Source organism: Sphaerodactylus townsendi, linkage group LG15 (genome assembly GCF_021028975.2).
Source record: "Sphaerodactylus townsendi isolate TG3544 linkage group LG15, MPM_Stown_v2.3, whole genome shotgun sequence".
Taxonomy (NCBI): domain Eukaryota; kingdom Metazoa; phylum Chordata; class Lepidosauria; order Squamata; family Sphaerodactylidae; genus Sphaerodactylus; species Sphaerodactylus townsendi.
The window spans coordinates 29045831-29063935 of NC_059439.1; the positions used below are offsets into that span (position 1 = coordinate 29045831).

General features: G+C 49.0%; 1 long non-coding RNA gene across 1 annotated transcript; it reads left to right on the forward strand.

Moving 5' to 3' along the window:
• The first annotated feature begins 3999 nt into the window (after positions 1-3999).
• LOC125445070 lies at positions 4000-17340 on the forward strand. Its single transcript, XR_007246264.1, has 3 exons — positions 4000-4054; positions 16184-16262; positions 17207-17340. It is a non-coding gene; the product is annotated as an uncharacterized LOC125445070 (long non-coding RNA).
• The last annotated feature ends 765 nt before the right edge of the window (positions 17341-18105 follow it).

Consider the following 18105-nt stretch of genomic DNA (forward strand, 5'->3'; position numbering starts at 1 on the left):
AGTGCTGGCATGACGTCACATGGGTGTGACGCTCTAGGACACAGCTTTGACCTAATCCTAGAGCACCCCACAAACATCCCAACAGTGATGGACATTTGGTGTCGGTGCAATGTAATTCCCTCTCTGTCCTGCCTTGTCTCTCTCCTGCTGGCTGCCAGCCGTCTAAGAGCACGAAGAAAGATGGAACCGCCGGACGGTTTCCTTTCCTTCACCGAGTTCTCCCCAGCCGCTTCCTGCTGGTTCCTAGGCAACGTTCTTCTCCTGCAGGATTTTCTAACTAGACTGAAGAAAAATGTTCTTTAATGGAGGCTAAATGGGAGGTTACTTACCAGGTGATGCTATTTTCCTTTGTGCCATGAAAAGCTTCAGCTGCCCATTTCCCCATATTAAGCCTTTATTAAAGAGAGAGGACCACTTTCACCAGGCCTGTTTACAGTCCTCCCCCTCAGGAAAGGTAGCAAAATAGAGGAACCGCTCCAGAGATTCGGTGGGAGCAGAGGTGGGATCCAGCAGGTTCTCACAGGTTCCCGAGAGTAGGTTACTAATGATTTGTGTGTGCCGAGAGGGGGTTACTAAGTGGTGATTTTGCCACGTGATTTTTGCCTTAGTTACGCCCCTCCTCTCAGCAGTAGCGCGCAGAACTTGAAGCAGTCTAGCAGGAGGTGCACCGGCGTGCGTGGCAGCCTGCGCCTGCGTGCATTTGTTTCCCGCTCAAGGACCGGCGCAGCGGCTGCATCCTTGCCACAGCCCCGCCCAGGAATGCTCCGCCCCCAGAATGCCCAGCCACACCCCCGTTGTGCCACGCCCAGCCCCATTGGCGCTACGCCACAGTTTGAATCCCACCACCATGGGAACCTGTTACTAACATTTTTGGATCCCACCACTGAGTGGGAGTAGCAAAGGGACCGGGGGTCTGCAACCTGTGGCTCTCCAGATATTCATGGACTACAATTCCCATCAGCCCCTGCCAGCATGGGAATTGTGGTCCATGAACATCTGAAGAGCCACAGGTTGCAGACCCCTGAAAGGGACAATGGAGCTGGCTGAAGAGACATTTGGTGTTCTCTTGAGGATATTTTCACTTTAGATTCGTATTATAGGAAATTGAAACAGAGAGGTTATAACGCACTCTGTTTAGGATTGCCAGACCATCTCGATAAGATCCGTGTCCCCGGAAATGAGTACGAAAGGAGACTAAAAGTGTGATGTGCCTTAGAGAGTCTTACCATCACATGCCTCAACCAGAGTTGCCACCTAATTTCACCTAAAATGAAATTTCAAAGTAGACCCATTACTTTGCAGGAGGCAAAAGAAATGTCGGTAAGCCTATCAAATTTTGGCAGGCAGCTCCTCATTTACTTGGGAAGTTTTTAAAGAAATAAAACATAAAATGAGCAAAAAAAACCCCCCACAAAATATTTCACAACGACGAAGGAAGTATTTTTTTCACGGTCGCTGCCACATTTTCAGAAGATATGAAAGAACCCTACTAGATATTCAGCAGGGATAGAGCCGAGGCCCACAGGGCTGTGACCAGGTAGAGACCTTTATTCCGGAAAAATTCCTAGCATTGTTTGTATATACAGAGTAAGCCTTTGTGTGAGAAAGAGGTGAAGGTCTCCAGTGACGGAAAGCGTTCCCCCGCCCCCCCTCATTGCTTGCCAAATGTCAAACCACTGGGCCGGAGCACACATTTGCAGTTGCCATGGAGATGCTACCAAAAACAGCCGCCCCAGAACAAGCAATTCCCCATCCTGGAGATAATGTTTGCAAATACTCATCCTCCGGCTCACCCGTTCACTCTGTGAGTCTCCAAACTTTCACTCCACACATGGTTCCAGCAGCCACAGGATAGGGATGAGTAAACTTAGAGAGTAGGAAGAGTAAGGAGTGCTCGTCTTGGAATGGCTCTTTCACAATGGGGCCTGGCAAACGCCGAGAATGACAACTGATCTCCAGATGGCACAGGTGTGTTCCCCGGAGAAAATGGATACTTTGGAGAGTGGAGAACATATAGCAGTGGTGGTGAACCCTTGGCACTCCAGATGTTATGGACTACAATTCCCATCAGCCCCTGCCAATTGGCCATGTAGCAGGGGCTGATGGGAATTGTAGTCCATAACATCTGGAGTGCCAAAGGTTCACCACCACGGACATATAGTATGTTGAGGTCCCTCCCTTCCACATGCTCCGCCCCCAAATCTTCAGGAATTTCTCAATCCACGAATGACAACCCAAGCTTGGGCCAAGAGGGCGGGCAGATCCCATGAATGCAGAGCAAAGAGAGATTTCCATCACTCCTTGTACACAGCAGGCAAGAATAAGAAACAAGGAATGGACCAAGCAAAAGAAGTGTCCGCTACAATCTCTTTCGCAGCTGAGCAGTGGCGTACCACCCATTGGGCAAAGTGGGCAGTTGCCCAAGGCGCAGAAATTCTTAGTCACGTGGGGCGCCTGATTTCTAAGCTCTGCCCACTCTGGCTAAGCCACGCCCACTCTGTACAGTGGCTCACAAGCCACCAGAGGCAGAGCAGGAGGATGGGGAGCTCCACCTCCAGTGAACTTGGGCTGCTGGGGCCGTCTGGGAAGGGTGACTGTTGCGGCCGGGCTGCTCCGCCCATAGGGGGGGCATCAAACTCAGGTTTTGTCCAGGGCGCCAGTTTGCCTAGGTACACCACTGCAGCTGGGCACCTGTTCCAGAGCATTCTCCAAGGGGCAGCCTGGCACTGCTACCCATGGTCCATCTGCTTTACCAATCTGCTTTTGTGAAGGATGGTCGGTCAACCCAATGCCACTTGAAGGGTCCTCAAACAAATGAGATTAGTGGTCACCAGCAGTCCCCAGATCTCTCTGTGTGGTTTTTCCTTATTTCAATAGTTTACATGCTCACCTTTCTCCTGAGCCCCCTAGAACCCAGAGTGGGAAAGAACAATTTTGAGGAAGGCAGGGCTTGGAAAAGGAAGGGACTTCGGCGGGGTATAATGCTCCATAATCATCTTACAAAGGCGCCATTTTCTTCAGGTGAACGAATCTCTGTTGCCTGGAGATCAGTTGTAGTAGAAGGAGATCCCCGGCCACAACCTAAATGTTGGCAACTCAAGCAAGTAGTCATGATGAGAGATTGAGGAGCGTGGCAGCCAGCGTGGTGTCGTGGTTAAGAGCAGGTGGATTCTAATCTGGCGAACAGGGTTGGATTCCCCACTCCTCCCCCTGAGTGGTGGAGGCTTCTCTGGTGAACCGGATGTGTTTCCGCACTCCCACATTCCTGCTAGGAGACCTTGGGCTAGTCACAGTTCTCTCAGACCTCTCTCAGCCCCACCTACCTCACAAGACGTCTGTTGTGAAGAGAGGAAGGGAAAGGAGCTCGTAAGCCACCTTGAGTCTCCTTACAGGAGACAAAGGGAGATATAAATCCAAACTACTACTACTACTCCTACTCCTCTTCTTCTTCTTCTTCTTCTTCTTCTTCTTCTTCTTCTTCTTCTTCTTCTTCTTCTTCTTCTTCTTCTTCTTCTTCTTCTTCTTCTTCTTCTTCTTCTTCTTCTTACCATCTAGGTCAGAGGTGTCAAACTCTGGCCCTTCAGATGTTCATGGTCTACAATTCCCCTCAGTCCCTCCCAACATGAGCATTGGCCATACTGGCAAGGGCTGATGGGAATTGTAGTTCATGAACATCTGGAGGGCCTGAGTTTGACACCTGTGGTCTAGGTGGAGGAGATCTGTCCCTTCATTGCTCAACGGGTGGACGCATGATAGCTGAGGTGACCCTTCCTGTCAGGGTCCTTTCCCTTACGCCCTTGGACTGATTAATGATTGACAAGACACCAGGGAAGGAACACAATGTGATGTTAATGTGGGGCAGAGGGAGGGTGAGAAAGAGGTATCTCTTGCCGAAGAGCATACCGCGCATGCCCTTCCCCAAATCCAGTGACTAGTTTCCTGAACAGCTAAACGCTGATCTCAGGTGAGTGACTCCTGACCCAATTGCTGCTGGAAAGGCTTTGGCGATGGAGTGAGGTTTCAACGTCACTGGGAAAGTTTACTCTAATGACAGGTAAGCAAAACAGACAACCTGACTAAGCTCAAATTTAGTTTGCTCAGAGAGAGGTGGGCTGCACACGGGATTAATAGTGCTGCTTGCGTTGCTTTTTCGCTTTCACGCAAACATAAAAACCAGGCGTTTCAATGCCCGCCGAACCCGATTCCCTGGTAAGCAAGAATTACCAGCTGGGGTCTAGGCAGGGAAATACAACAAAAGTTAGCTCCCCACCCCCCGCATCTTAAAATAATTAATAAAAGTCCGTGGCCAAATGGGCTAGCGAAAATTTGCCATTGAGTCGTACCTTGTATCTGCACACAGGGCTCATGAGAGTGGGTGGAGTTGAGGGCCCATTTGGCCTTTGGCTCAAAAGGAGCCTCAGATCTAGACACAGTGTGGTTTGTTGCGATGTGCACCCTACGTTGTCATTTTGAATACTTTATTGTGGTCAGGGCCTTTAAAAGCCGGAACATGGGAAGGTATTGCACAGCCGTCTCCTGCTGTCCAGGGGCACTTTTGAATGGTCAGATTTAACTTTCACTCCCCCCCCCCACACACACACACAAATACACAAATCTTTGTTACCTTTAATTTTATGAGGCTTATAACGATTCTTTGTTTGAGGTTCCTAGCCTTGTGGTGTAGTGGTTGAGAACGGTCACAGTGGACTCTAATCTGGAGAATCAGGCTTGATTCTCAAGCGTATAATTGACTGAGCTGTGGAGGCTTATCTGGGGAATTCAGATTAGCCTGTGCACTCCCAACACATGCCAGCTGGGTGACCTTAGGCTAGTCACAGCTTCTCGGAGCTCTCTCAGCCCCACCTACCTCACAGGGTGTTTGTTGTGGGGGGGGGGAGGGAAAGGAGTTTGTCAGCCCCTTTGAGTCTCCTACAGGAGAGAAAGGGGGGATAGAAATCCAACTCTTCTTCTTCTAACTCAACGCACTATAGTGCTTGACAATTGAATATCATTATATAAACTACCATCATGCTTTACAATAAAGAATCTCAGAAAATAGACGTAAATTCATTCATCAGTCTACCACCCACTAAGCTAAATGGAACCCGGTTGTGTTCCAGTCTCGTAATACTTAGGGGAAACATGTAAAACCTTTCAGTAATGTTAGGGTCTGTAAACTTTCTAAGTTGTTCCAAAACAGAACAGAAGGAACTCTATGGATCCACCCTGGACAGCAGTCTGTGTGGAGGTCCTTTTAGGCCCCTTGCGCACGTGCAGAATAATGCACTTTCAATCCACTTTCAATGCACTTTGCAGCTGGATTTTACTGTGCGGAATAGCCAAAATCCACTTGCAAGCAATTGTGAAAGTAGATTGAAAGTGCGTTATTCTGCACGTGCGGAAGAGGCCTACCACAAATGTTCTTTGCAGGTCTTTCCAGCAGGGCTCAGTTGCCCTGGAGAAAACAGCCACTTTGAAAGGGGGGGTCTATATGACATTGTGCCCCACTGAGGCCCCTCCCCTTCATCCTCAGGCTCCGCCCCCTCCCAAATCACCAGATATTTCCCAACCTGGAGGTGGCCTAGAGCCAGTGGTGGCGAACCTTTGGCACTCCAGATGTTATGGACTACAATTCCCATCAGCCCCTGCCAACACGGCCAATTACTAACCAGCCACTGCTTCTCCTCCCTTGGACAAAAATATTTTCTTGGGCAAGAATCCAAAGTGGCTGTTTACGACACAGCGAACACCAGGTGGCGCTACTGCCACAATTTTCGTGGCAGCAACTGCAGATGGGCGGACAGTCGTGTAGGTATCGCAATAATACATCCTGCTGAAATCGCACCCACTTTGCAAGGCACAGGAAGATTGAAGCGTGATTGTAAATCAACGCTCCTGCCTGGCCATAAATTGATTTCGACAGCCGGTTTAAGGGCACACTTGAAGCTTTTCCAGCCTTCCTCCCATACTATTAGAGAGCACAGTTATAGAAAAACAGAAAGGCAGGTTTTTTTTTTCCATAAGTGTGTTCTCTAATAGCATAGGAGCACAGCTGGAAAGGTTCAAGTGCGAATTCGGCCAGGATGGATGGATGGATGGATGGGTGTCCGCAGGCCAGTTTGGATCAAGGAGTTCCATCCTGTGCAGAACAGAAACAAGAGTTTTATACTAAAAATTGAAACGCAAGAAAGTTTAACCTGCGACTGCCCGCTCCGCTGTTGGAAATTCCTGGAAATTTGGGGCCAGTGTCTATTGGAGAAGGGAGTTTAGGGTAGGGATTTCACCTACAACCAGCGTGGAGTAGTGGTGTAGTGGTTAAGAGCAGGTGGATTCTAGTCTGGAGAACCGGGTTTGATTCCCCACTCTTCCACCTCAGTGGTGGAGGCATATCTGGTGGACCCAGTGGCTTAGCGCCAAGGGGACGGGGGGCGTGACGCACCGGGTGTGTTCCGGGGGCGGGCCGTGGTGTGGCGGGGCGGGGGCAGACGGGGGCCTGGCAGGGGTGCGGGGCTCACACGAGCCCCGAGCACAGCTCCCCCTCGCTCCACCCCTGGGTGAACCAGATGTGTTTCCGCACTCCTGCATTCCTGCTGGGTGACCTTGGGACAGTCACAGTTCTCACTGAACTCTCTCAGTCCCACCTACCTCACAAGGTGTCTGTTGCGGGGCGAGGAAGAGAAAGGAGCTTGGAAGCCACCTTGAGTCTCCTTACAGGAGAGAAAGGTGGGATATAAATCCAAACTACTCCTCCTCCTTTTCTTCTTCTTCTTCTTCTTCTTCTTCTACTACTACTACTACTACTACTACTACTACTACTACTACTACTACTACTACAATCTATTGAATGCCATATAGAGTCTGCTCTTTGAAGCCGCCATGTTTCTCCAAGGAACTGATCTGTCTAGACCAGTGGTGGGATCCAAAAATTTTAGTAACAGGTTCCCATGGTGGTGGGATTCAAACTGTGGTGTAGCGCCAATGGGGCTGGGCGGGGCACGACGGGGGCGTGGCTGGTCATTCCGGGGGTGGGGCATTCCTGGGCGGGGCTGTGGCAAGAAACGAATGTACACAGGCGCAGGCTGCCACGCACGCCGGTGCACCTCCTGCTAGACTGCTTCAAGTTCTGCGCGCTACTGCTGAGAGGAGGGGCTTAACTAAGGCAAAAATCACATGGCAAAATCACCAATTAGTAACCCCCTCTCGGCACATACAAATAACTAGTAACCTACTCTTGTGAACCTGTGAGAACCTGCTGGATCCCACCTCTGGTCTAGACTGGAGATCACTCATAATTCCAGAACCCCAGCTCCCACCCGGAGACTGGCAACCCCATATCGTTCCATCGCTTTCTGTTTGAAAAGGATTGTCAGATCTCTCGTTTGGCCATCGGACACATTTGCCAGTTATGTAGGCCGCTGTGCTAATTCCCAAAAGCTTGTCTGTCTGTCTCTCTTTCTTAGTATCTCCTAATTCAGTGCTGGACTAACCTCAGCTTTGTAGACGACATCTTGCACTTTAAAACTAACCCCACCCCACCCCCGGGGCTCAACCAAGTGCCTTACCTTTACCAAACGAGAGAATATAGTCAGGATTGTGTAATAGCTAGGGCATATCTTATCAGTGTTGAGTGATTCCAAGCATGCATTCTTGTTTAGGAATATATGGCGTGCTTTGCAGGATTCGACTAAGGTCTAAGTCCAGCAGCCTTTCCCAGAATCCCAGCAGCCCCCCAGATGGAGGGGGTCCAAAAGAAATAGGCTGTCAGCCCACCAATAGATAACAGTCCGTCCTCTGTCCGCTTATTGCCCTTGGCAACCTAGGGCGTGATCTCCTCTCTGGCCCGGCTCCTTCAACAGTCAGGCATTCCAGTAATAAAAGTACAATTTTTTGCCCTATTCCATTATCCATTAGCAGCTACCTCTGTAATGAGTTTGCAATGACTCATCGGAGAGAACCACCCTCTTAGCTCATAGCCGTTCATCCAGCTAGCCCCCCTCACTTCACTTCTCCAGGAAGCCATGGTCTTGAGTAAGATTTATTTACAGAGCACAAGACAGCAGCCGGAGAGGGAGGCAGATGTGGTAAGGAAAAGAAGGAGGACAGAGAGAGAAGGGGAACGGAACCTCTGCATTCTCCGGACATTTTTGCATCCATCACTGCCGCCACTGAGCTGTCCTGATCTCAGAGATTAAGACCCTTGGCTCGGTCTAACAGATAACAGTAATGCAAGACACATTTCCCTTCCCTCCCCCAATTCAGCACTTTTTTTTTTTACAAACGAGAAGATAAATTAAGGAACAGGAAATGTAACATATCCAGCGTTCTGCCTGATGGGTCTGTTATGTTACCATGGCTATGCTACACAAAGAAAAACCCCTCGGCAACGATTAAAAACAACCACCACCCAGCACGCAAAATAATTTACGCAGCTCAGTCACGATCATATGCTTAGGGTTCCCAACTCTGGGTTGGGGAACTCCTGGAGATTTTGGGGCGGTGCCAGGGGGTTTGAGGAAGAGAGGAAGCTCGGCAAAGTGTAATGCCAGAGAATCCACACTCCGAAGCAGCTGTTCTCTCCGGGGATCTGAGATCAGTTGTAATACTGGGACAGCTTCAGATCTCACCTAGAGGTTGGCACCCAAGAACTTCAAGACTGCACACTTCCTCCCCCCCCCACCCCAATTTGCTATGAGTTAAATTAAACTTCGATCAACATTTGATCAACACTCAGAATCCCATCGGCACCCAAGGAAGCGATTCTAGGCCGCATCAATAGAAGGATAGAGTCAAGATCGAGGGATGTAATTGTCCCTCTCTATTCCGAGTTGATTAGATCTCACCAGGAATATTGTGTGCAGTTCTGGGCACCACAGTTCAAGAGGGATATTGACAAACTCAAACAGGTCCAGAGGAGGGCGACCAAAATGGTCAAAGGTGTGGAATCCATGCCCTACGAGGAGAGACTTAGGGAGCTGGGGATGGTCAGTTTGGTGAAGAGAAGGTTAGGAGGTGACATGATAGCCCTGTTTAGATATTTGAAGGGATGTCATGTTGCTGGCGAGGGAGCAAGCTTGTTTTCTGCTGCTCCAGAGATGAGGACGAGGAGTCATGGGTTCAAGGTGAAGGAAAAGAGATTCCACCTAAACATCAGGAAAAACCTCCTGACAGTAAAGGCCGTTCGACAGTGGAATGCACAACCTCAGAGTGTGGTGGAGTCTCCTTCTTTGGAGGTTTTTAAACAGAGGCTGGATGGCCATCTGACAGGAGTGCTTTGATTGTGTGTTCCTACAAGGCAGGGGGCTGGACTGGATGGCCCTTGGCGTCTCTTCCAACTCTCTGATCCTATTATTCTACCCAGGCCTATCCATTGCTGTAGTTAATGCTTCAGACTCTGCCCGAGGCCTATCGGTTTCTGAATCCCCATCCTGAAATATTTGCGTCAGTGTTAGATTAGCAAGGAGATTAAAACAATTAACCTCAAGATAATGTTTTCTTATGTGCCATGTTTACACTTATGTGAAGCAACGCTCTCCTGAGCAACACACACACACACACTCTCTTTCTCACCGTCGGCCTCGTTATATTTCCCCTGTACCAACCACAGCCCTGCCCTTATCTGAGTCTTCTGAGCTTGTTCCTTCCTCAAGAAAGAAGCCCACGGCGTAAAAATAAGACCTCTTTTGTGCCTGAAGCTGGTCATGAAATAGTCGCTTGTGTGTCCTCAGAAATATTATCGAGGAACATTGCATCTCACAAGGCCTTAATTTAATTCATCCAAAGGTGGGAACTGTGGTTCACTCTGGGACAGCAGCCGAACTCCAGAGGCCTCAAGTAGGCAGAATCGCTTTCCTGCATCACACCAAACAACCATCTCATTTCCAACGAGCAGAGCAGGGAGATGATAACTTTCCCTTGATGTTTGTTGGTCCCATCTTGTATTCAGATGTGTTGAGAGGCTCCTGTACAGTTTGGAAAATGAAACTGACACCTTAACACGGACATCACCGATGGGCAGGGGCGTAAAGAGGCAAACTTTTTGCACCAGGACATTGGTGCCTGCAGGGAGGGCATTTTTAGACATATCAGCACCAACATTTCAGCGTATCATCAGGACACTGTCCTTATGCTACCCCCCCAAGTTTGGTGAGGTTTGGTTCAAGGAGTCTCCTGATGATACGCTGAAATTTTGGTGCCGCTAGCCCAGGGGTGGGCAATTATTTTTTCCATGGGGCCGCATAAGAAACAGAAAATATTGTGGAGGGCCGGGCCAAAAGGCAGGGGGGCGAGGCGCTTTTGAAAGCCCCGCAGAAGCCGGCAGCCAAGGCAACCAGCTTCTGCGGGGCTTTCAAAGGCGCCTCGTTCCCCAGCAAGGCAGGGGGGCCAGTCAGGGTCATCCGGCAGGCCGGATGTGGCGCGTGGGCCGTATAATGCCCAGGTCTGCGCTAGCCTAAAATCTGCGCCCCCTGCAGGCCGGAAATGGAAAACCACTAAAAATACCCCAAAACGAACCCTGCATTTTGATCCCCCCCACAAGGTGGTGCCCTGGGCAGCTGCCCACCTTGCCCAATGGGCATTACGCCCCTGCCAATGGGATGCCTGTGGGCACCACAGTGCCGGCCGACACCTTCTCTGACACTTGCCAACTGTTTTTTAAAAGTGGATAGGGCCAGGTAGAGCTTTTGCACAGTAAAGCTTTCAATTGACTATTGGAGATTTTTTTTAAAGAATGTTGCTTTGGCAGTAACTGCCGACATAGCAAAAAAGATCTACATAGTGTTACTGAAGTTGAACTATGGTAGCTAATTTTTGGTCGGTTTCTGCCTCTTGTGGCGGCCATTTTGTTGCTGTGCCCATTATGCAGTTTCATTAATATGAGGGTATTTCTCGGCACCCCGCTGCTTAGAAATGAAGCAATTCCTACAGCTGGCGCAGAACTAGGGGGCTTTCCGCACTACAGAAGGGAGCTAAGGTCAACTCGGTTCCCTTCAGTGGGGGGCGATTCCAGGCTGTCTGCACAGCACCTTACTTGGCCCCCTGGAACCGAGCTAAGTGGGCGGGATCATCTTGGTGCCTGTTTTGCTCCTTGATCGTGATTGGAGCTTGTGTTACCACGGGAAACGGGAGCGTTCTTTTTCTTTCTTTTTTTTACAGTTTTCACAGTTTACAGTTTACAGTTACATGCCCGCCACGACTCTCCTGTTCTGCGCATCCTGATTGGTTGAACGGATGAGGTGTCGTTTCGATGCGTCCGCACTTCGAAGCTTCGAAGCGGTATCGACCTTGTTCCAGCAGAAAGGTGCAGTTCATAACTGCGACAGGAATGTAGCAGTTCTGAAAGGGGGAGCTGAAACAAAACAACGTTGAGCTCAGTTGCAGTGCGGATACACTGAGGTGAACCTAGATAGAAACCAGTACAACTCTGTCAGTGCGGAAAGCCCCTAGGTGTAGCAGAGTTATCCCTAATATCAGTTGTTGGAGAAGACAAGGCAGCCAAAACTCAAGGACAAAATACATGAGGCTGCCTCGCAAGGACAGACGAGGGAAGCAAGGAGTCCTTCTTAGTCACATCCATAAACCTGGATTGCGACTCTCGTCTGAGGGCGTGGAACCAGCTCCGGGATGAGACACGGCATCAGGAAAACACATTCTGGCCAGCTAGACAAATATATATAGCCATGACTTCATCCCAGTGCTGGAGCACAGCCAGAATTGCCAGAGGGGTGTCAGCAGCTGTTCAGGCAGAAAGCCGCCACACCGCCCTTAAATTCCGCCATTTCTGAGGGGAAGCCTGGAGATTAAGCCGTCTCCAGAGAGTGGGGAGTGTTATTCGAGGACTCTGAGCCTGACACTAGGGATTAGGTTTCCAACCTCCAGGTAGCACCTGGAGATCTCCGATATCACCATTGGTCTCCAAATCAAGTCCAAGTCCGTTGGAGAAAATGGCTGCTTTGGAAGGGGGGATCTATGGCATCATACCTGACTGAGGTATCTTCCCTCCTCAAATCCCACCCTCCGCAGGCGCAACCCTCAGAATTTCCAGGTATTTCCAGAGCTGGCAAACCTAGCTAGGGGCAAGGGCGGGCCCTGTCTCGCCCAGGCCTACACAAAAACTAAAGGGTTAGTCCAATAGCTGGTGGGCTGCAGGAGGCCCGCAAGTTGACAAGCTGGAACAGGTCCAGAGGAGGGCAACCAAAATGGTAAAAGGACTGGAGTCCATGCCCTGCAAGGAGAGACTTAGGGAGCTGGGGGTGTTAAGTTGGGTTAAGAGAAGGTTAAGAAGTGACATGATAGCCAGGTTTAGATATTTGAAGGCATGTCATGTTGGTGAGGGAGCAAGCTTGTTTTCTGCTGCTCCAGAGACCGGGACCAGGAGTCATGGGTTCAAGGTGCAGGAAAAGAGATTCCACCTAAACATCAGGAAGAACTTCCTGATGATAAAGGCTGTTTGACAGTGGAATGCACTACCTCGGAGTGTGGTGGAACCTCCTTTGGAGGTTTTTAAACAGAGGCTGGATGGCCACCTGTCAGGAGTGCTTTGATTGTGTGTTCCTGCTTTGCAGGGGGTTGGACTTGATGCCCCTTGGGGTCTCTTCCAACTCTATGATTCCATGAAGAAACCCAGTTTGTGTATGAATCCAAGTTTTGCAAACTGAACTACCCCATGCTAATCCCTTGGGTTACTGTAATGAACAGGAGATTGTCTTGCCCCTGAAAAGAAGATAAGACTATAATAAGCCAATTGAAATGTTTATTATAAACCCACTGGAATGCTGCTCCAAAGGTTGTTGCCTTTGAATAGGGGGGATGAGATGTTGGAGGAAACGCAAGAGAAGAAGGAGTTGAGGAGGAGAGAGCAGGAACAGCTCAAGTCTGGCTCAGGAAAAAGAGCAGACAGAGTGGAGGGTAGCTCTTCCTAGTGGTGTGGCCAAGCAGTTCAGCTATATCTCTTGGAGAGAAAAGAGTGCTCGGTTGTGAGGTCTGTCTCTGGTAAGGAGTAGACCTCATACCATTTAGGCTGACTCTGGGAAAAGGGCAGCACGGTGTGGTTGGAGTCTAGTGCGAGAGAGAGGATTGAATTTAGTGGCTTTACCGGTAGAACACCTGGAGGCTGAAGGGAATATTTTATAGCTCAGAACAAACCTTCAGAGAGCCAGCGTGGTGTAGTGGTTAAGAGCAGGTGAATCCTAATCTGGAGAACCAGGTTTGATTCCCCACTCCTCCACCCAAGTGGCGGAGGCTTATCTGGTGAACCAGATGTGTTTCCACACTCCTACATTCCTGCTAGGTGACCTTGGGCTAGTCACAGTCCACTCAGGACTCTCTCATCCGCCTTTCTTCTTCTTCTTCTTCTTCTTCTTCTTCTTCTTCTTCTTCTTCTTCTTCTTCTTCTTCTTCTTCTTCTTCTTCTTCTTCTTCTTCTTCTTCTTCTTCTTCTTCTTCTCCTCCTCCTCCTCCTCCTCCTCCTCCTCCTCCTCCTCCTCCTCTTCTTCTTCTTCTTCTTCTTCTTCTTCTTCTTCTTCTTCCACTAGCCTAAAAACTGCGTCCCCTGCAGGCCAAAAATGGAAAACCACTAAAAATACCCAAAAACGAACCCTGCATTTTGATGCCCCTCACAAGGTGGTGCCCTGGGCAGCTGCCCACCTTGTCCAATGGGCATTACGCCCCTGGTCTCCTTACAGAAGAGAAAGGGGGGATAAAAATCCAACTCCTCCTCCTCCTCCTCCTCCTCCTCCTCCTCCTCTTCTTCTTCTTCTTCTTCTTCTTCTTCTTCTTCTTCTTCTTCTTCTTCTTCTTCTTCTTCTTCTTCTTCTTCTTCTTCTTCTTCTTCTTCTTCTTCTTCTTCTTCTTCTTCTTCTTCTTCTTCTTCCCAAAATTTTAGCAAGCTGTGAGCATCCGCCCAGTAGGGAGAAAAAGTCTTGTCCCGCCCAGCTACCAACTCGGTACAGAAAAAATAGTCCCCTCCCTTTCACAGCGGTTTTAATGGGATCTTATTTACCAAATGATATTTTCCTCCACACCATGAAAAGTTTCAGCTGCCTACTGCTACACATCACGGTCTCTATTACAAGCAAAGAACCGTTTTCTTTAGGCCTGTTGGCAACAGCCCCGGCATTTCCCCCCACCCTCCTGTGCCAATTTGAACATGCGCTGAGCACGTCCCTCGAACAACAGCTGCGTTCAGTCAAGACTCCCAGGAGCAAGTGAGCTGGAATTTCCATCGGGTGAGGGCTCCTCCGCCTCTTTTCCATAGCCAAAACCCAGCACTAGCTGCAGCATCTCAGAGGGGGAGTGAAAGACATTTTTCTTCAAAGGTTTTTCTTCAAACCAGCCAGCCCCACCCTATTCCGCTCCCAAAACTCTTATTTTCCCTTAGATTAAAATTGCTACCACCTAGACAAGAAGGGCCTGATAGCTGCGATCCAGTTTATACCATCGTTGAGGAGAGGCTGCAGCATTTGGGACTCTTTAGTTTGGAGAGGAGACGTCTGAGGGGGGATGTGATTGAAGTCTATAAAATTATGCATGGGGTAGAAAATGTTGCATGGGGTAGAAAATTATGCATGGGGTAGAAAATTTTTTCTCTCTTTCTCACAATACTAGAACCAGGGGGGATTCATTGAAAATGCTGGGGGGAAGAATTAGGACTAATAAAAGGAAACATTTTTTCACGCAATGCATGATTGGTGTTTGGAATATGCTGCCACAGGAGGTGGTGATGGCCACTAACCTGGATAGCTTTAAAAAGGGCTTGGACAGATTTATGGAGGAGAAGTCGATGTATGGCAACCAAGCTTGATCTGAGATTGCAAAGGCCTTAGCAGACCAGGTGCTCAGGAGCAGCAGCAGCAGAAGGCCATTGCTTTCACCTCCTGCACGTGAGCTCCCAAAGGCACCTGGTGGGCCACTGCGAGTAGCAGAGTGCTGGACTAGATGGACTCTGGTCTGATCCAGGAGGCTTGTTCTTATGTTCTTATCGTTAAAATCAACTAGTCCAACTTTTGTGGGGATAGTATCACTTTAAGCTGTAGGTGTGGGAGAAGCCACACGTTGAAATGCTTCTCCATATGAGAAAAACATCTCTGTACATAGTAAAGCCTGCATTTTCCTAAGATGTTTCTTTTCTTACAGCAAGGGTTTTCGAGGAGAGGAGGGTATTCAAACATGCTTCCCCTACCTGCCTTTACAGCAGCAGAATCCAGAAGAACCTCGACCACAATTGGTTGTTGTAGGCCAGTGGTGGCGAACCTTTGGCACTCCAAATGTTATGGACTACAATTCCCATCAGCCCCTGCCAGCACAGCCAATTGACCATGCTGGCAGGGGCTGATGGGAATTGTAGTCCATAACATCTGGAGTGCCAAAGGTTTGCCACCACGGTTGTAGGCTTTCTGGGCTGTGTGGCCGGTGTGTAACAGTGTTACAGTGTGTAACACACTTCTCTCTGTGATACACCTCGGAAGATGCCAGCCACAGATGCAGGCAATACGTTAAGAACAAGATCTACCAGGCCACGGCCACACAGCCCGGAAAGCCCAAGAACAACCAGTTGAGTCCGGCTGTGAAAGCCTTCGACAAGACACTCTTCCACAATGTTTTCCTAAATGCATGAAGTGGTCCCTATTTTCCCCTTGACCACCCAGATCAGAGGGAGGCTATGGCAAACCACCTCTGCAAACCACTTGCCTTGAAAGCCCCTTGCTGGTGTCACCAAAAGCCGGTTGCAATTTGACAGAATATCCTAAGGTGACCAGATGGTCACCTTTGTGAACCGGGACGGGGGGTAGGCGGCCGGGACGGGGGGTAGGCGGAATGCACGCGCAGCCGCAGGAGCACACTGCCTTCTGGGGTGCTGCCGTTTCCCGCCCTGTCACAGGGCGGGAAACAGCAGCGCCCCAGAAGGCCGTGCTCCTCAGGCTACCAGAAGGCACTACCAGAAGGTACTACCAGAAGGCAGTGCGGCAGCCTCCCAAAAATCGGGACGCGGGACAAATTGTTTGAAGGAGGGACTGTCCCACCAAAAGCGGGACGTCTGGTCAGCCTAGAATATCCGTATATATTCTGCACTTTATAAAAAAACAGCACACCAAACTGAGATTAATACTTCTAGCTGTTTCATCTCTGCTCAGGTTCTGGTATCAAGAAAACCATGGTACCAAAACAAAAAACCTTGTTTCGTTTGCAGTTGTTTCGTTTCTGACCTCAGCATCGGAGTTTCCTGATAAGACAGATGTATCAGCAGAGTTTAAAGCGGAGCTACTCTGGTAAGATGAGAAGGTCTATAGTCTTCTTGCACTCACTGCAAACCTCCTAGCATCTTTGGAAAAGAATACTCTCCATGCAAGATGTTCTTTCCATAGGAAGGTTTTACTTTAGCGGTTGCAAGGTTACACAAGTCTATGCTATACAAGACTATAAAGCTATACGGAACTCTTCAGCAAGAACAAAGTTGAACACACACAGAACTCAACACTCTGAACTTAGACTCAGAACTTAGCATATACAATGCACTGCATCATTTAATGTATTTTAATGAATTTTAATGTTTTATTGCTATATTGTATTTATGAGATCTTATATTGTATTTGTTTTATGTCTCATTGTACACCGCCCAGAGCCCTTCGGGGGTTGGGCAGTCTATCAAGACTAATAAATAAATAAATATACATCCAACAAGGATACTTTTCCCCCGCCCCAGCAACAGCCTCTCATTGGTCTAGAGTCACAGTTGAACTCACCAATCATGTTAAAGATTAACCGTAGCCACTTGGCCCTAGACTGACTGTCTCCGGCCTCTTTCTTGGGCAAACTTCTGCTGACTAGAAGATGAACCTTTTGTGAACCTTTCTTTTCACATATCATGGCAAGATGTCTGAACTACTTCCATTTGTTTCCTTGCCTGTAATAGATTCGTCTCTTTCTTTCAACACCAGAATCCATGATAGACTATTCATCTTTTTCTTGCGACACCAGAATCCGTGGTGTCGTAAGAAAGAGACAAATAGTCTATTACAGGCAAGGAAACACACGGAAGCAGTCGGGAAAGGGCTGAGGGATAAATATAGCACTCAGAACGTTAATTGAAGTTCAGACATTGTCTACCTGCCCCAACTAGCTATGAGAAACTCAATCCTGCTACGAACCGTGGCAGCCCTGTGTAGAACATGATTAGTCTTGGAAATGCTTCTGTTTATTTTTGCTGCAACAGACAAACATGGCTATTTCCCCACCCTCTGGAATTATTACCCAACCGGAGATGCAGCAGAATCAATGGCCCCCGGTTGGCAGCTAATTGGAAAGAGGCAGCGCCGGAGAACTTAATTGTGACACACAGCAGCCCCTCTCCTTTGTAGAGGACTTCCTCTAGCTCGCAGGAGTCTTTAATTAATTAAATTAATCCATCAAAGCACCCCCGTTCGGGAGCCGCAGCCTTGACAGCCATGGAAGATAGACACCGGCTTGAAAAAAACAGCCCGGATAGGATTCCCAGACTGCCGATTTCGCACCTGACTCTGCACAAGGCTACCTTCACAGCAAGTCAGGAGATGAATCACTCCGTTTGAGGGCAACAAGGTGCAAAAGGAAGACAAGGCCCCTTGAAGGAAAAGCAATCTCGGCGGGAGCCTCTTGTCATGTCACTGTGCTGTTGAGGTTAAAAAAGCTACACCTGAAGACATTCCTTTTTCTATCAATTGGGGGGAAAAATATAGAAGCTCCATCTCTGTTGCAGTGTGTTTTTCCAGGTCGGTGCATGGGGGAAGGTCACAGCTCAAATGTTCAGGGCATGTTTTTGGCGTCAAAGGCTTCAGGTTCGATTCCAGGTACCACCACTGAAAGAAGGGTCTAGCTCAGGGGTCTGCAACCCGCGGCTTTCCAGATGTTTATGAACTACAATTCCAGTGGAGTTCCGAATCATCTTCCAGTAGAGTTCTGAATCATCTTCAAGGTGTTGGTGTTGACCTTAAAGGCCTTATGCGGCCTGGGACCATCGTATCTTCGAGACCGCATCACCCCGTATGTCCCTGTACGGCCTCTTCGAACAGTTGAGGCCAATTTACTGGTGGTCCCTGGCCCCTCGATGTTGCGGCTGGCCTCCATGCGGGCCAG